Source organism: Acinonyx jubatus, chromosome X, assembly GCF_027475565.1.
Source record: "Acinonyx jubatus isolate Ajub_Pintada_27869175 chromosome X, VMU_Ajub_asm_v1.0, whole genome shotgun sequence".
Lineage (NCBI taxonomy): Eukaryota > Metazoa > Chordata > Mammalia > Carnivora > Felidae > Acinonyx > Acinonyx jubatus.
The window spans coordinates 68056380-68081665 of NC_069389.1; positions in this window are offsets into that span (position 1 = coordinate 68056380).

The window sequence follows — 25286 nt, forward strand, 5'->3', positions numbered from 1 at the left end:
AGAAACACCAGGCCCTGGAAAATACATGATATCTGCAAAACATTTAAAGAATTAATACCTATTATTTTCAAACTATTCCAAAAAATAGAAAAGGAAATAAAATTTCCAAATTCACTCTATGAGGCTTGAATTTCCCTGATACAAAACACAAAGACTCCACTAAAAAGAGGGCTAGAAGCCAATATCCCTGATGAACACAAATGCAAAAATTCTTAAAATACTAGCAAGCTGAATCCAACAATACATTAAAAGAATCATTTACCACAATCAAGTGGAATTTATTCCTAGGTTGCAAGTGTAGTTCAATATCCACAAATCAATCAATGTGATACACTACATTAATAAGAAAGGATAAGAACCATATGACGCTTTCAATAGATGAAGAAAAAGCATTTTCCAGAGTACAACATCCACTCATGATAAAAACCATCAACAAAGTAGGTTTAGATGAAACATACCTCAATGCCATAAAGGCCATATACAAGAAATCCACAGCTACTATCATCCTCAATGGAGAAAAACTGAGATATTTTCCTCTTTGGTTAGGAAAAAGACAGGATTGTCCATTCTCACCACTGTTATTTAACTAATACTGGAAGTTGTAGCTACAGCAGTCAGAAAACAAAAATAAACAAAAGGCATCCAAATTGGCAAGTAAGAAGTGAAACTTTCACTATTTGCACACGACATGTTACTATATACAGAAAACCTGGAAGATTCCACAAAAAAATTGTTAGAACTGTTACACAAATTCAGTAAAGTCGCGGGATACAAAGTCAATGTAGAGAAATCTTTTGCACTTCTATACATCAATAATGAATCATGCTTATGGATTGGAAGAACAAATATTGTTTAAATGTATATGTTACCCAAAGCAATCTATGCATTCAATGCAATTTCTATGCAAATACCGCCAGCATTTTTCACAGAGCTAGACCTCAAGTTATATTACAAAGCTGTAGTGATCAAAATAGTGTGGTGCTGGCACAAAAATAGAAACGTAGATCAATGGAACCAAATAGAAAAGACAGGAGTCTTTCTCTTGATCTCAGCTCAGGTCATGATCTCATGGTTCATGACACTGAGCCCTGTGTCAGGCTCTGTGCTGACAATGCAGAGCCTGTTTGGGATTCTCTCTCTCCTATCTATGCTTCTCCCCCATAAGCGTGTGTGTGTTCTCTCTCTCTCTCTCTCTCTCTCTCAAAACAAATAAATAAACTTAAAAAAAGAATAGAAAACACAGAAATGAACCCACATATATATGGTTAAATAATCTTTGACAAAGCAAGAAAGAATATCCAATGGGGAAAAGACAGTCTTTTCAACAAATGGTATAAGGAAAACTGGACAACAATATGCAAAAGAATGAAATTGGACCGTGTTTTTTTCCATCATACACAAAAAATAAATTGTAAATTGACTAAAGACATAAATGTGAGACATAAAACCATTAAAATCTTAGAAGAGAACACAGGAAGTAATCTCTTTGACACTGGCTGTGAAACTTATTTCTAGATATGTCTCCTTAGGCAAGGCCAACAAAAGCAAAAATAAACTATTGGGACTACATCAAAATAAAAAGCTTCTGCACGGCAAAGGAAACATGCAACAAACTAAAAGGCAACCTATGGAAAAGGGGAAGTTTTTTGCTAATGACATATCTGATAAAGGGTTAGTATCAATAATATATAAAGTACTTACAAAACTCAACACCAAAAAACAAATAATCCAATTAAAATGGGCAGAATACATGAATGGATATTTTTGTAACGAAGATATGCAGATTTCCAACAGACACAAAAAGATTCCCAGCATCACTAATCATCAGGGAAATACATATCAAAGCCACAATGGGATACCGCCTCACACCTGTCAGACTGGCTAAAATAAACAGCACAAGAAACAACAGGTGTTGGCGAGGATGTGGAGAATGGGGAACCCTCTTGCTCTGTTGGTGGGAATGCCAACTGGTGCACCCACTTCAGAAAATAGTATAGAGGTTCTTCAAAAAGTTCAAAATGGAACTAGCCTATGATCAAGCAATTGCAATAATAATTACACAAAGAATAAAAATACTAATTCAAGGGGATAATGTTTATACTAACATTGTGTACAATAGCCAAATTATGGAAACAGCCCTTGTGTCCACTGACTGATGTATGGAGAAAGAAGTGGCATATATATACAATGGAATATTACTCATCCATAAAAAATGGAATCTTGCCATTTGCAAGGATGTGGACGGAGCTACAGTATATTATGCTAAGTGAAATAAGTCAGTCAGAGAAAGACAAATACCAAGTGATTTCAGTCATATGTGGAATATAAGAAACAAAGCAAACGAGCATAGGGAAAAAAAGAGACATAAAACATGAAACAGATGCTTAAGTATAGAGAACAAACTGATGTTTACAGAGTTGAGGTGGGTGGAGGGATAGGTTAAATAGGTAATGAGGATTCAGGAGTGCACCTGTTGTATGAGCATATGGAGTTTTAAGTAAGTGCTGAATCACTAAGTTGTACACCTGGAACACTTATTACACTGTATGTTAACTAACTGGAATTTAAATACATACTGAAAACAAGAAAGGAAATAATAATATGGTTCTTATATTTTCTTTTATTAATATAGTACATAATGTTGATTGATTTCAGAATAGTAAACCACCCTTGCATCCCAGGAATAAATCTCACTTGATCATTGTGAATTATTATTTTAAGCATAAAAATTTTGCCTTTTTTTTCTTTTTTAACTTTTTATTTAAATTCCAGTTAGTTAACATACAGTGTAATATTAGTTTCAGGTGTAGAATTTACCGATTCATCATATACATAATACACCCATTGTCAACACAACAAGTGCCTTCCTTACTCCCCACCACCTATTTAACCCATTCCCCCACCAACTTCCCCTCTGGCAACCATCTGTTGGTTCTCTATAGTTAAGAGTTTTATGGCTTACCTCACTTTTTTTCCCTCCTATGTTCATCTGTTTTGTTTCTTAAATTCCATCATATGGTATTTGTACTTCTCTGGCTTGTATTTGTGTTTCTCTGACTTATTTCACATAGCATAATACTCTCTAGCTCCATTCACATCCTTGCAAATGGCAAGATTTCATTCATGTTTATGGCTGAGTAATTATACACATACATATATATCACATCTTCTTTATCCATGAATGATTTTTTTTATGTATTGTTGAACTCAGTTTGCTATTATTTTATTGAGATTTTTTGCATCCATGTTCATCAGGGATATTAGCCTGTAGTTTTCCTTTTCCGGTTTTCATATCAGGGTAATGCTGGCCTCATAGAATGAATATGGAAGTTTTCCTTCCTTTTCTACTTTTTTGGAATATTTTAAAAAGAATAGGTATTAACTCTTCTTTAAATGTTTGGTAGAATTTGACAATGAAGTCATCTTCCCCTAGACTTTCGTTTATTGATTCAATTTCTTTGCTAGTTATTGGTCTGTTCCAGTTTTCTATTTCTTCCTGTTTCAGTTTTGGTAGTTTATATGTTTCTAGAAATTTACCCATTTCTTCCAAGTTTTCCAATTTGTTGGCATATACTCTTTCACATTATTCTTCTGTACTTGTATTTCTGTGGTGTTGGTGTTTATTATTTATCCTTTTTCATGTGTGATTTTAGTTATTAAAGTCCTTTCTATTTGCTTTGTGATAAGTCCAGCTACAGAATTATTGATTCTGTTAATTTTGTCTAGGAAACTTCTACTGTTTTCATTGATCTTTTCCATTTTTTTTTCACTTTCTATATCATTTATTTCCACTCTAATCTTTGTTTCCTTCTTTCTGCTGACTTTAGTCTTCATTTGTTGTTCTTTTTCTAGCTCCTTTGGTGTAAGGTTAGATTATTTATTTGAGATATTTTTTGCTTCTTGATTTAGGCTTGTATTGCTATGTACTTTCCCATAGGACCACTTTGATGCATTTCAATGTTTTTAGACTGTTGTGTTCCCATTTTTACTTCGTTCCATGTATTTTTTGTCTCTTCTTTGATTTCCTGGTTAGCGCATTCATTGTTTAGTGGAATTTTATTTAGCCTCCATGGATTTTTGGCCTTTCCAAAACATTTCTTATTGTTGACTTCTAGTTCATAGAATTGTGGTTAGAAAATATACATGGTATGATTTCAATTCTTTTTTGTATTCATTGAGGATATTTTGTGACCTAATATGTAATCTCTTCTTGGAAATGTTTTATGTGCACTTGAAAAGAATATGTATTCTGCTGCTTTAGGATGAAATGTTCTCAATATATCTGTTAAGTTCATCTGGTCAAATGTGTCATTCAAAGTTACTGTTTCCTTGTTGATTTTTTGTTTAGATGATCTGTCTGTTGATATAAGTGGAATGTTAACCTTCCCTACTTTTATTGTGTTACTATCAATTATTTCCTTATGTTTGTTATTAATTAACTTATATATTTGGGTGCTTCCAACTTGGGACAATTTACAATTATTATATTTTCTTGTTCTTTTTTTAAAAACATTTTTTTCATGTTTATTCATTTTTAAGTTACAGAGAGAACAGAGCGTGAGCTGGGGAGGGGCAGAAAGAGAGGGATAAAAAATCCAAAGCAAGCTCCAGGCTCCGAGCCGCCAGCACAGAGCCTGATGTGGGGCTCGAACTCACTGACTGTGAGATCATGACCCGAGCCAAAGTCGAACGCTTAACTAACTGAGCCAACCAGATGCCCCTAGATTTTCTTGTTCTATTGTTCCATTTATGATTATATAATGCCCTTCTCTTCTCTTTTTGCAGTCTTTCTTTTAATGTCTAGCTTCTCCAATATATGTATTGCTACTCTGGCTTTCTTTTGTCATCCATTTGCATGATACATATTTCTCCATCCCCTCTCTTTCAAACTAAGGTGTCTCTAGTTCCTAAAGGATTCTCTTATAGGCGGCATATACATGGGTCTTGTTTTTTTTTTCTTTTTCTCCATTCTGACACCCTATGCCTTTTAAATGGAACATTTAGTCCATTTACATTCAAAGTAATTATTGACAGGCTTCTGGGAAGATGGCAGCATAGGACGCTGAGCTCACTGCGTCCTGTGGATCACTTAGATTCCACTCACACCTGCCTAAAATAACCCAGAAAATCACCAGAAGACTAGCAGAACGGATTCTCCAGAGCCAAGCATAGACGAGAGGTCCACAGAAGAGGGTAGGAAGGATGGAGCGACGATGCCTGCTACATAGACTAGTGGGAGGGAGCCGGGGTGGAGGAGCAGCCCGCTGGCATAGCAGAGCCCCCAAGTCTGGCTTGCAAAAGCTGAGGGGACAGACAGAGTGTGTTTGGACAGCAAGCGGGATTTAACATCTGGAAGGTTATAAGTTAACAGCTCTGCTCAGAGAGCGGGAGGGCTGGAGGACAATGGGAGGGAGAATTATTGAGCCCCGGACAACAGAGCACAGCTTGGCAGGGAACAAAGGCGCTCGCCAGCGCCATCTCCCTCGCCCATCCCCCAGCCAAAATCCCAAAGGGAACCAGTTCCTGTCAGGGAACTTGCTTGAACTGCACACACACTGAACGCTGTGCTTCTGTGGATCCATCCCTCTGGCGGGTCTGACTCCCTCCCGGTGCCACAGGGCCCCTCCTGAAGCAGATCACCGGAGGATAAGCAGGCTGATCCTGCCCCTCCCGCCCCTGTGCAACTTGCGGATCCACCCCAGCTAATACGCCAGATCCCCAGTACCACAAGCTTGGCAGTGTGCAAGTAGCCCAGAAGGGCCACACCACCCCACAGTGAATCCCGCCCCTAGGAGAGGGGAAGAGAAGGCACACACCAGTCTGACTGTGGCCCCAGCGGTGGGCGGGGGGCAGACATCAGGTCTGACTGCGGCCCCACCCACCAATGCAAGTTATTCAAGACAGCACAGGGGAAGTGCCCCGCAGTCCCGCACCACTCCAGGGACTATCCAAGATGACCAAACAGAAGAATTCCCTTCAAACAAAACTCCAGGAAATAATGACAGCTAACGAACTGATCAAAAAGGATTTAAACAATATAACAGAAAGTGAATTTAGAATAATAGTCATAAAATTAATCGCTGGGCTTGAAAAAAGTATAGAGGACAGCAGAGAATCTATTGCTACAGAGATCAATGGACTCAGGAACAGCCAGGAGGAGCTAAAAAAATGCTATTAATGAGATGCAAAATAAAAAGGAAACAACACAGCTCTCATTGAAGAGGCAGAGGAGACAATATTTTAAAAAAATATATAAAAAGAAAAATAAAGAGAAGACTCAAATTAGCAAAATCAGAAGTGAAAGTCTGGACAGCACTGCTGATTTTATAGATATAAAATATTTGAAAGAAAGTACTACGAACATTTGTGCACAAACATTGGAAAATTCCTATAAGGACACAACCTACCAAGAGTAAATTTTGAAGAAATAGGAAATATGGATAAGACCTATAATTAATAAGGATATTGAATCATTAATCACAAACTTCCCACTGAAGAATAGCCCTGGACTAGATGACTTTACAGGTAAATTCCCTGAAACTTTTAAAGAATGATATGAATTCTTTTAAAACTCTTCCCCCAAATAGAAGAGAAGATAACATCTCCAAAGTAATTTTATAAAGCCACAATTGCTCTTATACCAAAGCCAAAAACAAAAACCACTTCTTACAGCCCAATAGCCATTATGAATATTATGCAAATTCCCTCAACAAAATACATGCAAATGGAATTCAACAACACATTAAAAGGATTATACACCATGACCATCTGAGATTTATTCTTGAATGCAAAGATGGTTTAATATATGAAAATCAAGTAATACACTATATTAAAAGAATGAAGGACAATATCCATATGATCATACAAATGATGCAGAAAAAATATTTGACAAAATGCAACACATTTTCGTTATAAAAATACTGACAAACAAGGAATAGAAGGAAACTCCTTCAGTGTGATGAAAATCACATATGCAAAGCACACAACTAACATATATACTGAGTGGCAAAATATTCAAAGCTTTAGGTTCAAGATCATGAACAATACAAGGATGCCCACTTTCACCACTTCAATTCAACACAGTATTGAAAGTTTCAAGAGGAGAGGAAGAAGGCAGCAGAGTTGGAAGACCCTAGGCACCTATAATACCATAAACACAACTCAATGACTATCAAATCAAACAGAAGACTGACAGGAAATTCCATAATTAAAAGGAGAGAAGAAGGTACATCGAAGAAGGTAGGAAGTGCAGAGACATGGTTTACAGGAGAAACCAATCACAGGTGCTGTGGAAGGGAGGGAGCTGTTATTGCAGAAGAGAGAGAGAGAGAGAGAGAGAAGCACACAGAGGAATGCATAAGGAAAACATTTCCCCAAAGCCATTGGCTGAGAAAATGAGATGGACTGATTTTTATGAGTCCTTGCAACTACCTGGGTTTAAAGCCTAGAGTTATAAAGGTCGGGAGGTTTGGCTGAGATAAAGGCCCAAGTCAAACAACCTGGCAAATAACAGACAGTGTGAAAACAGCAATCTGAATGAAGAGCATCTGGAGAACACAGTGGGGAGATTATGTGGTCTTCTCAGAGTGCATTCCTGAGAGGCAGCATTCACAGAGACACCTCTCTGGGAACAAGAGAGCTGGCTGGCACCATTCCCTTCCCACTCCCCTCAACATAAACCCAGAGTCACCTGTGGGAAGCAGCTCAGAGTGGACACTGGCTGAATAACTTGCTTACAAAAAGTCCCATATTCTTTATACTCAGGGAGGACTGTCCTTTACCGATAAAGGACATTCTTTATACTCAGGGAGGACTGTCCTTTACTGATAAAGCTTGCCTCAGTGCAAATGAGGTGGGCCCCTTATTCAGAAAGCCATTAAAAACACCTGTCCACACCTTGTGTCCTGAGAAGAAAGTTTTGCATGGCCTCAGTTCTGGTGGAGTTGGTGTCAGGTCTCATTTCATAAGCAGACCAGAGCACACCTACTTAAAACTCACCACATTGAGGCCAATTACCAAACACTGCCCATAGCATGCAAAGAAAGCCTCTGCTGATGACAGACCTGAAGGATATAGCAGCTAAAACACGGCAGCAGAGTGCATGCATCACATATTGGAGACACTCCTTGAAGCACCAGACCCTGGAAACTTTATAACCACTTTTTCATAAGGCACTTATATTCAGGAGGAGACATAATTTGCTTTGCTAACACACAGAAGAAGGTAGAGACTTAGACAAAATGTTAATATGGAAGAATTAATCCCAAATAAAAGAGCAAGAAAGGGGCACAGAGATCGAGGCAAAGCAGATGTAAGTAATATGGCTGATAGAGAATTTAAAGAAACAATCATAAGGATACCTACTGGGCTTGATAAAAAATAGAAAAACTCAGGGAGACCATTACCACAGAGATAAAGGAGTTAAAAAAGAATCAATCAGATATGAAGAATGCAATAAATGAGATTAGAAATAGGCTTAAGGCAATGAACACCATGCTGTAAGAAGCAGAACAATTAATTAGTGACCTAGAGGACAAAATAAAACAATAAAGCTGAATAAGAGACAAATGAGAATTACACAACATGAGAAGAGACAGAAAACTCAGTGATGCAACCGGATGAAATAACATTTGTATTATAGGAGTCCTAAAGAAGAAAGAGAAAAGGGGGCAGATTTTGAGGAAATAATACCTAAAACCAACCCGACTCTGGGGAAGGAAACAGACATCCAAATCAAGGAAGCACAGAGAACTATCAAAATAAACAAAAACATGTCAAAATCAAGACATATTGTAATTAAATTTCAAAATACAGGGTTACAAAGTAAATTTTAGAAGCACCAAGAGAAAAGAAGACCTTAACTTACAAGCGAAAATCCATAAGTCTAGCTGCAGATTTCTCAACACACACTTGGCAAGCCAGAAGAGAGTGTAATGATATATTAAAAGTGGGGAATGGGAAAAATCTGCAGCCACGAAGAGCATATCCAGCAAGGTTATCATTCAGAATAGAAGTAGAGAACAAGTTTCCTAGAGAAGCAAAAGCTAAAGGAGTTTGTGACCACTAAACCAGCACTGCAAGAAATATTAAAAGGGAATCTGAGTGCAAAGGGGATACCAAAAGGAACAAGACAAGAAAGGATCAGAGAATATCTCCAGAAACAATGAAAAAATGAGTTATAAAATGACATAAAATGCATATCTGTCAATAATTACTTTGTTTTTTTTATTATATAAAATTTATTGTCAAATTAGTTTCCATACAACAGCCAGTGCTCATCCCAAAAGATGCCCTCTTCAATGCCCATCACCTCCCCTCCCTTCCCTCCCACCCCGCATCAACCCTGAGTTTGTTTTCAGTTTTTAAGAGTCTCTTATGCTTTGGCTCTCTCTCCCACTCTAACCTCTTTTTTTTCTTTTTTTTTTCCTTCCCCTCCCCCATGGGTTTCTGTTAAGTTTCTCACGATCCACATAAGAGTGAAACCATATGGTATCTGTCTTACTCTGTATGACTTATTTCACTTAGCATCACACTCTCCAGTTCCATCCACGTTGCTACAAAAGGCCATATTTCATTTTTTCTCATTGCCACGTAGTATTCCATTGTGTATATAAACCACAATTTCTTTATCCATTCATCAGTTGATGGACATTTAGGTTCTTTCCATAATTTGGCTATTGTTGAGAGTGCTGCTATAAACACTGGGGTACAAGGGCCCGTATGCATCAGTACTCCTGTATCCCTTGGGTAAATTCCTAGCAGTGCTATTCCTGGGTCATAGGGTAGGTCTATTTTTAATTTTCTGAGGAACCTCCACACTGTTTTCCAGAGCGGCTGCACCAATTTGCATTCCCACCAACAGTGCAAGAAGGTTTCCGTTTCTCCACATCCTCTCCAGCATCTATAGTCTCCTGATTTGTTCATTTTGGCCACTCTGACTGGCGTGAGGTGATATCTGAGTGTGGTTTTGATTTGTATTTCCCTGATAAGGAGCGACGTTGAACATCTTTTCATGGGCCTGTTGGCCATCTGGATGTCTTCTTTAGAGAAGTGTCTATTCATGTTTTCTGCCCATTTCTTCACTGGGTTATTTGGTTTTCGGGTGTGGAGTTTGGTAAGCTCTTTATAGATTTTGGATACTAGCCCTTTGTCTGATATGTCATTTGCAAATATATTTTCCCATTCCGTTGCTTGCCTTTCAGTTTTGTCGATTGTTTCCTTTGCTGTGCAGAAGGTTTTTATCTTCATAAGGTCCCAGTAGTTCATTTTTGCTTTTAATTCCCTTGCCTTTGGGGATGTGTCGAGTAAGAGATTGCTACGGCTGAGGTCAGAGAGGTCTTTTCCTGCTTTCTCCTCTAAGGTTGTGATGGTTTCCTGTCTCACATTCAGGTCCTTTATCCATTTTGAGTTTATTTTTGTGAATGGTGTGAGAAAGTGGTCTAGTTTCAACCTTCTGCATGTTGCTGTCCAGTTCTCCCAGCACCCTTTGTTAAAGAGACTGTCTTTTTTCCATTGGATATTCTTTTCTGCTTTGTCAAAGATGAGTTGGCCATACGTTTGTGGGTCTAGTTCTGGGGTTTCTATTCTATTCCACTGGTGTCTGTTTTTGTGCCAATACCATGCTGTCTTGATGATGACAGCTTTGGAGTAGAGGCTAAAGTCTGGGATTGTGATGCCTTCTGCTTTGGTCTTTTTCTTCAAAATTACTTTGGCTATTCGGGCCTTTTGTGGTTCCATATGAATTTTAGGATTGCTTATTCTAGCTTCGAGAAGAATGTTTGGTGCAATTTTGATTGGGATTGCATTGAATGTGTAGATAGCTTTGGGTAGTATTGACATTTTGACAATATTTATTCTTCCAATCCATGAGCACAGAATGTTTTTCCATTTCTTTATATCTTCCTCAATTTCCTTCAGAAGTTTTCTATAGTTTTCAGCATACAGATCTTGTACAACTTTGGTTAGGTTTATTTCTAGGTATTTTATGCTTCTTGGTGCAATTGTGAATGGGATCAGTTTCTTTATTTGTCTTTTTGTTGTTTCACTATTGTGTATAAGAATGCAACTGACTTCTGTACATTTATTTTGTATCCTGCAACTTTGCTGAATTCATGTATCAGTTCTAGCAGACTTTTGGTGGAGTCTATCGGATTTCCCATGTATAATATCATGTCATCTGCAAAAAGTGAAAGCTTGACTTCATCTTTGCCAATTTTGATGCCTTTGATTTCCTTTTGTTGTCTGATTGCTGATGCTAGGACTTCCAACACTATGTTAAACAACAGCGGTGAGAGTGGGCATCCCTGTTGTGTTCCTGATCTCAGGGAAAAAGCTCTCAGTTTTTCTCCGTTGAGGATGATGTTAGCTGTGGGCTTTTCATAAATGGCTTTTATGATCTTTAAGTATGTTCCTTCTATCCCGACTTTCTCAAGGGTTTTTATTAAGAAAGGGTGCTGGATTTTGTCAAAGGCCTTTTCTGCATCGATTGAGAGGATCATACGGTTCTTCTCTTTTTTTTTTTTTTTTTGTTAATGTGATGTATCACGTTGATTGATTTGCAAATGTTGAACCAGCCCTGCATCCCAGGAATAAATCCCACTTGGTCATGCTGAATAATTCTTTTTATATGCTGTTGAATTTGATAGGCTAGTATTTTATTGAGAATTTTTGCATCCATATTCATCAGGGATATTGGCCTGTAGTTCTCTTTTTTTAATGGGTCTCTGTCTGGTTTAGGAATCAAAGTAATACCGGCTTCATAGAATGAGTCTGGAAGTTTTCCTTCCCCTTCTATTTCTTGGAATAGCTTGAGAAGGATAGGTATTATCTCTGCTTTAAACGTCTGGTAGAACTTCCCTGGGAAGCCATCTGGTCCTGGACTCTTATTTGTTGGGAGATTTTTGATAACCGATTCAATTTCTTCGCTGGTTATGGGTCTGTTCAAGCTTTGTATATCCTCCTGATTGAGTTTTGTAAGAGTGTGGGTGTTTAGGAATTTGTCCATTTCTTCCAGGTTGTCCAATTTGTTGGCATATAATTGTTCATAGTATTCCCTGATAATTGTTTGTATCTCTGAGGGATTGGTTGTAATAATCCCATCTTCATTGATGATTTTATCTATTTGGGTCATCTCCCTTTTCTTTTTGAGAAGCCTGGCTAGAGTTTTGTCAATTTTGTTAATTTTTTCAAAAAACCAACTCTTGGTTTCGTTTATCTGCTCTACAGTTTTTTAGATTCTATATTGTTTCTTTCTGCTCTGATCTTTATTATTTATCTTCTTCTGCTGGGTTTAGGCTGCCTTTGCTGTTCTGCTTCTAGTTCCTTTAGGTGTCTGTTAGATTTTGTATTTGGGATTTTTCTTGTTTCTGGAGATAGGCCTGGATTGCAATGTATTTTCCTCTCAGGACTGCCTTTGCTGCGTCCCAAAGCGTTTGGATTGTTGTATTTTCATTTTCGTTTGTTTCCATATATTTTTTAATTTCTTCTCTAATTGCCTGGTTGATCCACTCATTCGTTAGTAGGGTGTTCTTTAACCTCCATGCTTTTGGAGGTTTTCCAGACTTTTTCCTGTGGTTGATTTCAAGCTTCATCGCATTGTGGTCTGAAAGTATGCATGGTATAATTTCAATTCTTGTAAACTTGTGAAGGGCTGTTTTGTGACCCAGTATGTGATCTATCTTGGAGAATGTTCCATGTGCACTTGAGAAGAAAGTCTATTCTGTTGCTTTGGGATGCAGAGTTCTAAATATGTCTGTCAAGTCCATCTGATCCAATGTATCATTCAGGGCCCTTGTTTCTTTATTGACCGTGTGTCTCGATGATCTATCCATTTCTGTAAGTGGGGTGTTAAAGTCCCCTGCAATTACCACATTCTTATCAATAAGGTTGTTTATGTTTATGAGTAATTGTTTTATATATTTGGGGGCTCTGGTATTCGGCACATGGACATTTATAATTGTTAGCTCTTCCTGATGGATAGACCCTGTAATTAATATATAATGCCCTTCTTCATCTCTTGTTACAGCCTTTAATTTAAAGTCTAGTTTGTCTGATATAAGTATGGCTACTCCAGCTTTCTTTTGGCTTCCAGTAGCATGATAAATAGTTCTCCATCCCCTCACTCTCAATCTAAAGGTGTCCTCAGGTCTAAAATGAGTCTCTTGTAGACAGCAAATAGATGGGTCTTGTTTTTTTATCCATTCTGATACCCTATGTCTTTTGGTTGGCGCATTTAATCCATTTACATTCAGTGTTATTATAGAAAGATACAGGTTTAGAGTCATTGTGATGTCTGTATGTTTTATGCTTGTAGTGATGTCTCTGGTACTTTGTCTCACAGGGTCCCCCTTAGGATCTCTTGTAGGGCTTGTTTAGTGATGACAAATCCCTTCAGTTTTTGTTTGTTTGGGAAGACCTTTATCTCTCCTTCTATTCTAAACGACAGACTTGCTGGAGAAAGGATTCTCGGCTGCATATTTTTTCTGTTTAGCACACTGAAGATCTCATGCCAATTCTTTCTGGCCTGCCAAGTTTCAAAAGAGAGATCAGTCACGAGTCTGATAGGTCTCCCTTTATATGTGAGGGCACGTTTATCCCTTGCTGCTTTCAGAATTTTCTCTTTATCCTTGTATTTTGCCAGTTTCACTATGATATGTTGTGCAGAAGATCGATTCAAGTTACGTCTGAAGGGAGTTCTCTGTGCCTCTTGGATTTCAATGCCTTTTTCCTTCCCCAGTTCAGGGAAGTTCTCAGCTATTATTTCTTCAAAGACCCCTTCAGCACCTTTCCCTCTCTCTTCCTCCTCTGGGATACCAATTATGCGTATATTATTTCTTTTTAGTGTATCACTTAGTTCTCTAATTTTCCCCTCATACTCCTGGATTTTTTTATCTCTCTTTCTCTCAGCTTCCTCTTTTTCCATAACTTTATCTTCTAGTTCACCTATTCTCTCCTCTGCCTCTTCAATCCAAGCTGTCGTCACTTCCATTTTTTTTTGCATTTCTTTTAAAGCGCTTTTCAGCTCCTCGTGACTGTTCCTTAGTCCCTTGATCTCTGTAGCAAGAGATTCTCTGTTGTCCTCTGTATACTGTTTTATACTGTTTTCAAGCCCAGCGATTAATTTTATGACTATTATTCTAAATTCACTTTCTGTTATATTATTTAATATATATATATATATTTAATATTTAATATTATTTAAATCCTTTTTGATCAGTTCATTAGCTGTTGTTATTTCCTGGAGATTCTTTTGAGGGGAATTCTTCCGTTTGGTCATTTTGGATAGTCCCTGGAGTGGTGAGGACCTGCAGGTCACTTCCCCTGTGCTTTGGTGTATAACTGGAGTTGGTGGGCGTGGCCACAGTCCGACCTGATGTCTGCCCCCAGCCCACTGCTGGGGCCCCAGTCAGACTGGTGTGTGCCTTCTCTTCCCCTCTCCTAGTGGCGGGATTCACTGTGGGGTGGCATGGCCCATCTGGGCTACTTGCACACTGCCAGGCTTGTGATGCTGGGGATCTGGCGTATTAGCTGGGGTGGGTAGGCAAGGTGCACGGGGGCAGGAGGGGCAGGCTTAGCTTGCTTCTCCTTAGGTAATCCACTTCAGGAGGGGCCCTGTGGCAGCGGGAGGGAGTCAGATCCGCTGCCGGAGGTTTGGCTCAGAGTTGGGTGTTTGCGTGGAGTGAGCAAGTTCCCTGGCAGGAACTAGTTCTCTTTGGGATTTTGGCTGGGGGATGGGCGGGGGAGATGGCGCTGGCAAGCGCCTTTGTTCCCCACCAAACTGAGCTCTGTCGCCCAGGGGCTCAGCAGCTCTCCCTCCCTTTGTCCTCAAGCCTTCCTGCTTTCTGAGCAGAGCTGTTAACTTATGACCTCCCAGAATGCTAAGTCACGCTTGCTGTCGGAACACAGTCCGTCAGGCCCCTCTGCTTTTGCCAGCCAGACTCGGGGGCTCTGTTTGGCCGGCGAGCCGCCCCTCTGCCCCGGCTCCCTCCTGCCAGTCCGTGGAGCGCGCACTGCCTCGCCGTCCTTCCTACCCTCTTCCGTGGGCCTCTTGTCTGCGCTTCGCTCCAGAGACTCTGTTCTGCTAATCCTCTGGCGGTTTTCTGGGTTATTTAGGCAGGTGTAGGTGGAATCTAAGTGATCAGCAGGATGCGCGGTGAGCCCAGCTTCCTCCTACGCTGCCATCTTCCCTCTCTCCTCGCCAAAATAATTTCTCCAGAGTAATTAACAGGAGTTATCTACCCAAGGAATGGAACAAATAGGAAGTTCAGGTTCTAAGGAGCTGCCTTGTTTGTGACAGTGGCCCCACGCTAGCTCTTTATTAATTACACCACCTGGGATGCTGATAGCGAACTGAGCTTTGGAACATTTCAGGCCTGGCATGGAATGCAGTTTTTACACAAGCTGCCACAGGGCACTGCTCTCCATGTGCTTTCTTTCCTGACCACTCTTCAATTAAGAAGTGTGTTATTCCCTTTCAGCCGGAAAATTCTGTGATTTCTTGTCTTGTGGTTCAGAAATCCGATTTCACAGCTTATCTTCCGTTAGATGAAAGCGTTTATGGTGTGTCTGGAGCTGGAGTAAGTTCCTGCAGGTGCCCAAGAGCAGGGGCCTCCTCTCTCCTCTCTTAAATTTGCTGATGCCTAACTGCACTGACTCAGCGGTGAGATACCGGGGAGACAGCTCTTTCTATATTTTTAAATTTTAAATTCAGTTTGGTTAACATACAGTGCAGTGCTGGCTTCAGTAGTAGAACTCAGTGATTCATCTTTTATATATGACACCCAGTGTTCATCCTGAAAAGTCCTCCCCTTGATGCCCCTCACCCATTTAACACATCCCCCCACAAAGTCCCCCCAGCAACCCTCAGTTTGTTCTCTATATTTAAGAGTCTCTTATGGTTTGCCTCCCTCTCTGTTTTTCTTATTTTTCCTTTCTTTCTCCTATATTTATCTGTTGAATTACTCAAATTCCACATGAGTGAAATCATATATGTTTTTTTCTGACTTATTTCACTTAAGATAATACACTGTAGTTCCATCCACGTTCTTGCAAATGGCAAGATTTTATTCTATTTCAACATCAAGTAGTATTCCATTGTACATATATACCACATTTTCTTTATCCATTCATCAGTTGATGGACATTTGGGCTCTTTCCATACTTTGGCTATTGTTGATGGTGTTGCTATAAACATTGGGATGCATATGCCCCTTTGAAATAGCATTTTTGTTTCATTTGGATAAATACCTAGTTGTGCAATTGCTGGGTCATAGGGTAGTTTTATTTTTAATTTTTTGAGGAACATCCATACTGTTTTCCAGAGTGACTGCACCAGTATTTGTTCCCACCCACAGGGCAAAAGAGATCCTCTTTCTCCGCATCCTCGCCAAAATCTGCTGTTGCCTGAGTTGTTAATTTTAGCCATTCTGACAGGTGTGAGGAGGTATCTCATTGTGGTTTTGATTTATATTTCTCTGGTGCTAAGTGATCTTGAGCATCTTTTCCTGTGTCTGTTAACCAGCTGGATGTCTTCTTTGGAAAAATGTCTATTCATGTCTTCTGCCTATTTCTTCACTGGATTGTTTTTTGGGTGTTGAGTTTTGCAAGTTCTTTATACATTTTGGATACTAACTCTTTATCTGATATGTCATTTGCAAAAATCTTCTCCCGACCCATTGGTTACCTGTTAGTTTCTTTGTTTCTTTTGTTGTGTAGAAGCTTTTTATTTTGATGTAAAACCAATAATTCATTTTTGTTTTTACTTCCCTTGCCTCCAGAGTCATGTCAACTAAGTAATTGCTGTAGCCGAGGTTAAAGGCATTCCTGTTTTCTCCTGTAGGGCTTTGATGGTTTCCTGTCTCACATTTAGGTTTTTCATCCATTTTGAATTTATTTTTGCTTATGGTGTAAGGAAGTGGTCCACTTTCTTTCTTCTGCATGTCGCTGTCCATTTCTCCCAGCACCAGTTGCTAAAAAGACTGTCTTTTTTCCATTGGATACTCTTTCCTGCCCATCAAAGATTAGTTGGCCATATATTTGTAAGTCCATTTCTGAGTTCTCTATTCCATTCCAAATATCTATGTGTTTATTTTTGTGCCAATACCATACTGTCTTGATGACCACAGCTTTATAATGCAGCTTAAAGTCTGGAATGGTGATGTCTCCAGGTTGCTTTTCTTTTTCAACATTATTTTTGGCTATTTGGGGTCTTTTCTGGTTCCATACAAATTTTAGAATTGTTTGTTCTAGCTCTGGAATAATGCTGGTGTTATTTTGATAGGGATTGCATTGACTGTGTAGACTTCTTTGGATAGTATAGACATTTTTACAATATTTGTTCATCCAATCCATGAGCATGGAATATTTTGCCATTTCTTGGTGTATTCTTCCATTTATTTTACAAGCTTTCTATAGTTTTCAGCATACAGATCTTTTACCTGATGGTTGGATTTATTCCTAGGTAATTTGTTATTTTCAGTGCAATTGTATTTTGGATCAATTTTTTTATATCTCTTTCTGCTGCTTCCTTAATGGTGTATAGAAACACAACCAATTTCTTTACGTGGATTTTATTTCCTGCAGCATTGTTGAATTCACAAACAACACCACAGATATATAAACAATTATAAAAGAATACTATGAGAAAATGTATGCCCACAAACTGGACAATCTGGAAAAGTGGACAAATTCCTAGACACACACTACAAAAACTCAAATAGAAAGAAATAGAAAATTTGAACAGGCTCATAACCAGCAAAGAAAGTGAACCAGTTATCAAAAATCTCCCAACAAATAAGAGTTCTGGGCCAGATGGCTTCCCAGGGGAATTCTACCAAATATATAAAGAAGAGTTAATACCTATTCTTCTCAAAGTGTTCCAAAAAACAAATGGAGAGAAAACTTCCAAAATCATCTATGAAACCAGCATTACCTTAACTCCAAAACCAGACAAAGACCCCATTAAAAAGGAGAATTAAGGGGCACCTGGGTGGGTCAGTCAGTGAAGTGTCTGACTTCAGCTCAGGTCATGATCTCACAGCTAGTGGGTTCAAGCCCTGCATTAGGCTCTGTGCTGACAGCTCAGAACCTGGAGCCTGCTTCGTATTCTGTGTCTCCCTCTCTCTCTGTTCCTCCCCCACTCATGCTCTGTTTCTCTCTGTGTCTCAAGAATAAATAAACATTAAAAAAATTTAAAAGAAGAATTTTTTTTTAAAAGGCCAATATCCCTGATGAACTGGGATGCAAATTCTCAACAAGATAGTAGAAACTGAATTCAATAGCACATTAAAAGAATTATTTACTATGATCAACTGGGATTCATTTCTGGGCTGCAGGACTGGTTCAATATTCTCAAATCAATCAATGTGATGCACCACATTAATAAAAGAAAGGATAAGAACCAAATTTTCCTTCCAATAAATGCATAGAAAGCATTTGACAAAATACAGCATCCTTTCTTGGTAAAAACAAAAATCCTCAAGAAACTAGGGGTAGAGGTAACATACATTAACATCATCAAAGCCGTATATGAAAAGCCCACAGCTAATATCCTCAATGGGGGGAAAAATGAGAGGTTTCCCTCTAAGGTCAGGAACACCACAAGGATGTCCACTCTCACTGCTGTTGTTCAACATAGTACTGGAAATTGTAGCCTCAGCAATCAGATAACAAAAAAATAAAAATAAAAGGCATCCAGATTGGCAAGGAAGAAGTCAAACTTTTTCTCTTCGCATAGAACATGATACTCTACCTGGAAAACCCAAAGACTCCACAAAAAAAAAAAAAACAAAAAAACAAAAAAACAAAAAAACGCCAGAGCTGGTTCTTATTTTTTTTACACAATCTAGCTAAAGTTTGTCAACATTGTTGATCTTTTAGAACAGTCAACTTTGGATTTTGTTGACTTTTTATATCTGTATTTTATCTGTGTTCTATTCTGTATTTCCTTCCTTCTCCTAGTTTTTAGTTTCTTCTCTTTCCATTCCTTTAAGGTGTAAAATCAGGTCATTTAAAATCTGTGTCATTTTTTGATAGAAGTGTTTACAGCTATACATTTTCCTCTTACCACCGCATTTACTGCATTCCATTAATTTAGGTATACTGTATTTTTATTTTTATATATCTGAAGATATTTTCTAATTTACCTTTTAAATTGTTCTTTGATCCATTGGATGTTTAAGAGTGGTTTAGACAGCTCATTCTTGAAAAGCACCAGATCAATACTAAACCATGTTGCACACCTAGAAAACTGATTTGAAGATTAACACAACAATCTGCACAACCTGAACCACAGAACACAACAGGCAAAGGTCCTGGAGGACCCCGGAGAACAAACACATTTGCTGATGTTGGAACAAGGACATTAAGGGTGAAGTCTGGTGCCGGATGTGAGTTGTGATTTACCATAATCCCTGAAACACTGCTGCTACAAGATCATGTAAACTTCTTCTGTGGCAGTTTGGCAGCCGGCTGCAGTCTCTGGGCAGCAGCAGCAGCAGCATGGTCCCATGAGAATTCCTGGGGATGGGCCAGCACCCAGGCATTGCTCAGAGAGATCCTCCCCCAGAGGGTCTGAGCGGGTCAAAGCCACAGTCCCTCAGAAATGAGGGGTTGGGAAACATAGCACTATCTGAGATAAAACTCAGGAAGTAAATGCCACCTGGAAGCCTGACAGCTTGGTCATGGACAGTGTAGAAGCAAGGAATGGATGGAAGCTGGAAACAAGGAGGGTTGCTTGATTGTGGTCAAGGAGAGCACAGAGTCCCAATACTAGAGATTGGGTACCTTGGTGATGCCATTTTCAACCGTCCTGCACATGTGCATAGATGCCTACAACACACCACAACCATCCACCCCAGTAAGCTAAGCAACGCCATCTAGTGGAGAACACAGCCATTACAATAAGCCCCGCTCAATTGGGTTAAACACCTTCTTGACTAACACAAGTCTCTCCACCTGCTTAGTTTATGAACTATAAAGTGCTTTATAGTTTGACTTCAATGGAAAACCAGATGTAATTTCAATCGTATTTCATTCTATTCGCTGACCCTTATATTCAATTTTTTTCTTTCCTTTTCTTATTCTTGAATGCAGAAAGAGAAAAATTTGATATTACTTTCCATTTTTATTAAAAAGATTTTTCTTTAATTTTACCTACTATATACATTACATTTTTGCAACTTATATAAATTAAATTTTACTTCCAACATTTCATTTTATTCTATTCTATTGTATTAATTTTTTCAAATTTTCAAAAGTTTTCCTCTTTCTTCCAACCTCTGTTTTTTTTTCTTTTCTTATATATCTTATCTATAAACCTTAGGGTGTATGTGCCCTTCCAAAACAGCACACCTGTATCCCTTGGATAAATACCTAGTAGTGCAATTGCTGAGTCATAGGGTAGTTCTATTTTTAGTTTTTTGAGGACTGTTTTCCAGAGTGGCTGCACCAGCTTGCATTCCCACCAACAATGCAAAAGAGATCCTCTTTCTCCACATCCTCGCCAACATCTGTTGTTGCCTGACTTGTAAATGTTAGCCATTCTGACAGGTGTCAGGTGGTATCTCATTGTGGTTTTGATTTGTATTTCCCTGATGATGAGTGATGTTGAGCACTTTTTCATGTGTTGGTTAGCCATCTGTATGTCTTCTTTGGAGAAATCACTATTCATTTCTTTTGCCCATTTCTTCACTGGATTATTTGTTTTTTGGGTGTTGAGTTTGATAAGTTCTTTATAGATTTTGGATACAAACCCTTTATGTGATATGTCCTTTGCAAATATCTTCTCCCATTCTGTTGGTTGCCTTTTAGTTTTTCTGATTGTTTCCTTCACTGTGCAGAAGGATTTTATTTTGATTTGGTCCCAGTAGTTCATTTTTGCTTTTGTTTCCCTTACCTCTGGAGAAGTGTTGAGTAAGCAGTTGCTGCAGCCAAGATCAAAGAGATTTTCACCTGTTTTCTCCTCTAGGATTTTGATGGCTTCCTGCCTTACATTTAGGTGTTTCATCCATTTTGAGTTCATTTTTGTGTATGGTGTAAAAAAGTGGTCCAGGTTCATTATTCTGCATGTTGCTGTCCAGTTTTCCCAGCACCTCCTGTCTTACATTTAGGACTTTCATCCATTTTGAGTTTACTTTTGTGTATGGTGTAAGAAAGTGGTCCAGTTTCATTCTCCTGCATGTCACTGTCCAGTTTTCCCAGCACCACTTGCTGAAGAAACTGTCTTTATTCCATTGGATATTCTTCCTGCTTTGTCAAAGATTTGTTGGCCATACGTTTGTGGGTCCATTTATGGGTTCTTTATTCTGTTCCATTGATCTGAGTGTCTGTTCTTGTGCCAGTACCATAATGTCTTGATGATTACAGCTTTGTAGTGTAGCTTGAAGTCTGGGATTGTGATGCCTCCTGCTTCGGTTTTCTTCTTCAAGATCACTTTGGCTATTCAGGGTCTTTTCTAGCTCCATACAAATTTTAGGATTATCTGTTCTAGCTCTATGAAGAATGCTGGTGTTATTTTGACAGGGACTGCATTGAGTATGTAAATTGCTTTGGGTAGTATCGACATTTTAACAATATTTGTTCTTCCTATCCAGGAACATGAAATCTTTTTCCATTTTTTTGTGTCTTCTTCAATTTCTTTCGTAAGCTTTCTATAGTTTTCAGTGTACAGGCTTTTCACTTCTTTAGTTACATTTATTCCTAAGTATTTTTATGGGTTTTGGTGCAATTGTAAATGGGATTGATTCCTTGACTCTCTTTCTGTTGCTTCATTGTTGGTGTATAGGAATGCAACCGATTTCTGTGCATTTATTTTATATCTTGCAACTTTGCTGAATTCATGGGTCAGCACTGGCAGTTTTTTGGTGGAATCTTTTGGGTTTTCCATAAAGACTATCATGTCATCTGCGAAGAGTGAAAGTTTGACTTCCTCCTGGCCTATTTGGATGCCTTTTATTTCTTTGTCTTGCCTGATTGCTGAGGCTAAGACTTCTAATACTATGTTGAATAACAGAGGGGTAACTTTCCCCTTACCTTAGGGGGAAAGTTCTTAGTTTTTCCCCATTGAGGATGATATTAGCATTGGGTCTTTCATATATGGCTTTATGATCTTGAGGTATGATCCTTCTATCCCTACCTTCTGGAGGGTTTTTATGAAGAAAGGCTGATATATTTTTCCAAATGCTTTCTCTGCATCTATTGAGAAGATTATGTGTTTCTTGTCCTTTCTTTTATTGTTGTGATGAATAACATTGGTTGTTTGTGGATATTAAACCAGTGCTTCATCCCAGATATAAATCCCACTTGGTCGTGGTAAATAATTTTTTGATATACTGTTGGATTCAGTTGGCTAATATATTGTTGAGGAATTTGCATCCATGTTCATCAGGGAAATTGGTCTATAGTTCTCCTTTTTAGTGGGATCTCTGGTTTTGGAATCAAGGTAATGCTGGCTTCATAGAAAGAGTTTGGAAGTTTTCCTTCCGTTTCTATTTTTTGGAACAGCTTTAAGAGAATAGGTGTTAACTCTTCCTTAAATGTTTGGTAGAATTTCCCAGGAAAGATATCCATCCCTGGACTCTTATTTTTTGGAATATTTTTTATTACTAATTCGATTTCTTTACTGGTTGTGGGTCTGTTCAAATTTTCTATTTCTTCCTGTTTCATTTTGTACTGCGTATGTTTCTAGGAATTTGTCCATTTCCTCTAGATTGCCTATTTTATTGGCATGTAATGCTCATAATATTCTCTTATTATTATTTTTATTTCTACTTTGTTGGTTGTGATCTCTCCTCTTTCATTCTTGATTTTATTTATTTGGGCCCTTTCCTTTGTCTTTTTGATCAAATTGGCTAGAGGTTTATCAATTTTGTTAATTCTTCCAAAGAACCAGCTCCTGGTTTCAATGAGTTGTTCTACTTTTTTTGTTTTGTTTTTTTTCTTGATGGGATTGATTTCTGCTCTAATCTTTATTATTTTCTGTTTTCTGTGGGTTATGGGTTTTATTTGCTGTTCTTTTTCCAGCTCTTTAAGACGTAAGGTTAGGTTGTGTATCTTAGACATTTCTTCCTTCTTTAGGAAATCCTGGATTGCTATATACTTTCCTCTCATGACCACCTTTGCCGCATCCCAGATGTTTTGGGTTGTGGTGTTATCATTTTCATTGGCTTCCATGTACTTTTTAATTTCCTCTTTAACTTCTTGGTTAGCCCATTCATTCTTTAGTAGGATGTTCTTTAGTCTCCAAGTATTTGTTACCTTTCCACATTTTTTCTTGTGGCTGATTTTGAGTTGCATAACGTTGTGGTCTGAATGTATGCATGGTATAATCTAAATCTAATTGTACTTTCTGAAGGCTGATTTGTGTGCCAGTATGTGGTCTATTCTGTAGAACGTTCCATGTGCACTGGAGAAGAATGTATATTCCACTGCTTTAGGATGAAATGTTCTGAATATATCTGTTAAGTCCATCTGGTCCAGTGTGTCATTCAAAGCCATTGTTTCCTTGTTGATTTTTTGATTAGATGATCTGCCCATTGCTATAGGTGGGGTGTTGAAGTCTCCTACTATTATGGTATTATTATCAATGAGTTTCTTTATGTTTGTGATTAATTGATTTATAAATTTGGGTGTTCCACATTTGTCACATAAATGTTTACAATTGTTAGGTCTTCTTTGTGGATAGACTCCTTAATTATGATATAATTCCATTCTTCATCTCTTGTTGCAGTCTTTATTTTAAAGTCTATATTGTGTGACGTAAGTATGGATACCCTGGCTTTCTTTTCTCAACCATTAGCATGATAGATGGTTCTTCATTCCCTTACTTTCAATCTGAAGGTGTCTTCAGTTCTAAAGTGGGTCTCTTGTGAACAGCATACAGATGGATCTTGGTTTCTTATCCATTCTGTTACCCTATGTCTTTTGATGACAGCATTTAGTCCATTGACGTGTAGAGTGAGTACTGAAAGATATGAATTTATTGCCATTATGTTGCTTGTAGGGTTGGAGCTTCTGGTGGTGTTCTCTGGTCCTTTATAATCTTTGTTGCTTTTAGTATTTATTTATTTATCTGTTTGTTTGTTTGTTTTCATCTTCTCTCCCCTCAGAGAGTCCCCCTTAAAATTTCCTGCATGGCTAGTTAAGTGGTCAGGAACCCCTTTAATTTTTGTTTGTCTAGTAAACTTTTAATCTTTCCTATTTTGAGTGACAGTCTTGCTGGATAAAGAATTCTTGGCTGCATATTTTTCCCGTTTATCACATTGAATATATCCTGCCACTCCTTTCTGGCCTGCCAAGTTTCTGTGGATAGGTCTGCTGCAAACCTGATCTGTCTTCCCTTGTAGGTTAAGGACTTTTTTCCCTTGCTGCTTTCATGATTCTTTCCTTGCCTGAGTATATTGTGAATTTGAGTATGATATCCCTTGTTGATGGTTGGTTTTTGTTGAATCTAATGGAAGTCCTCTGTACTTCCTGGATTTTGATGTCTGTGTCTTTCCCCAAGTTAGGAAATTTTTCTGCTATTATTTGCTCACATAACCCTTGTACCCTTTTTTCTCTCTCTTCCTCTTCTAGAACCCTTAGGATTCTGATGTTTTTACTTTTTAATGAGTCACTTATTTCTCTAATTCTTAAATTGTGCTTTTTTGTCTTAGTCTCCCTCTTTTTTTCTGCTTCATTATTCTCCATAAATTTGTCCCCTATATCGCTGATTCTCTGTTGTGCTTCATCCATCCTTGCTGCCATGGCATCCATTCAAGGTAGAAGCTCAGTTATAGCATTTTTTACTTCATCCTGAATAACTTTTACTTCTTTTGACTCCCTTCTCTTTTGGCGTGAATTCCTTCATGTCATCATTTTGAAGGGAGAAAAGGAATTAATGAGGTTAAAAAATGAAATTAAAATAAATTAAAAATTTTTTAAATTAAAATTAAAAAGTCAAAAACAACACACACACACAAAATCAAATAAATGATGCTATATCTTAGGTGTGTTTTGGTCTGGGTATTGAAAGTAGCTTGATAGATTATAGAAAAAGGGGAAAGAATAAAAGAAAATCATTTGAAAATTTGAGAAAATGAATACACTGAAATAGAATAAAATGAAATGACAGAAGTAAAATAGAATTTGAAAAAATGTACACAAAACTAAAAAAATAGAAAAAAGAAAATTAAAGAAAAATACTTTTAATAAAAATTTAAAATATTTTTTTCTCTTTCTGTATTCAAGAAAAAGAAAGGAAATGAAAAAGAGAAAAAGAAAATGAAAAAAGAAAAGAGAATTGAATAGAC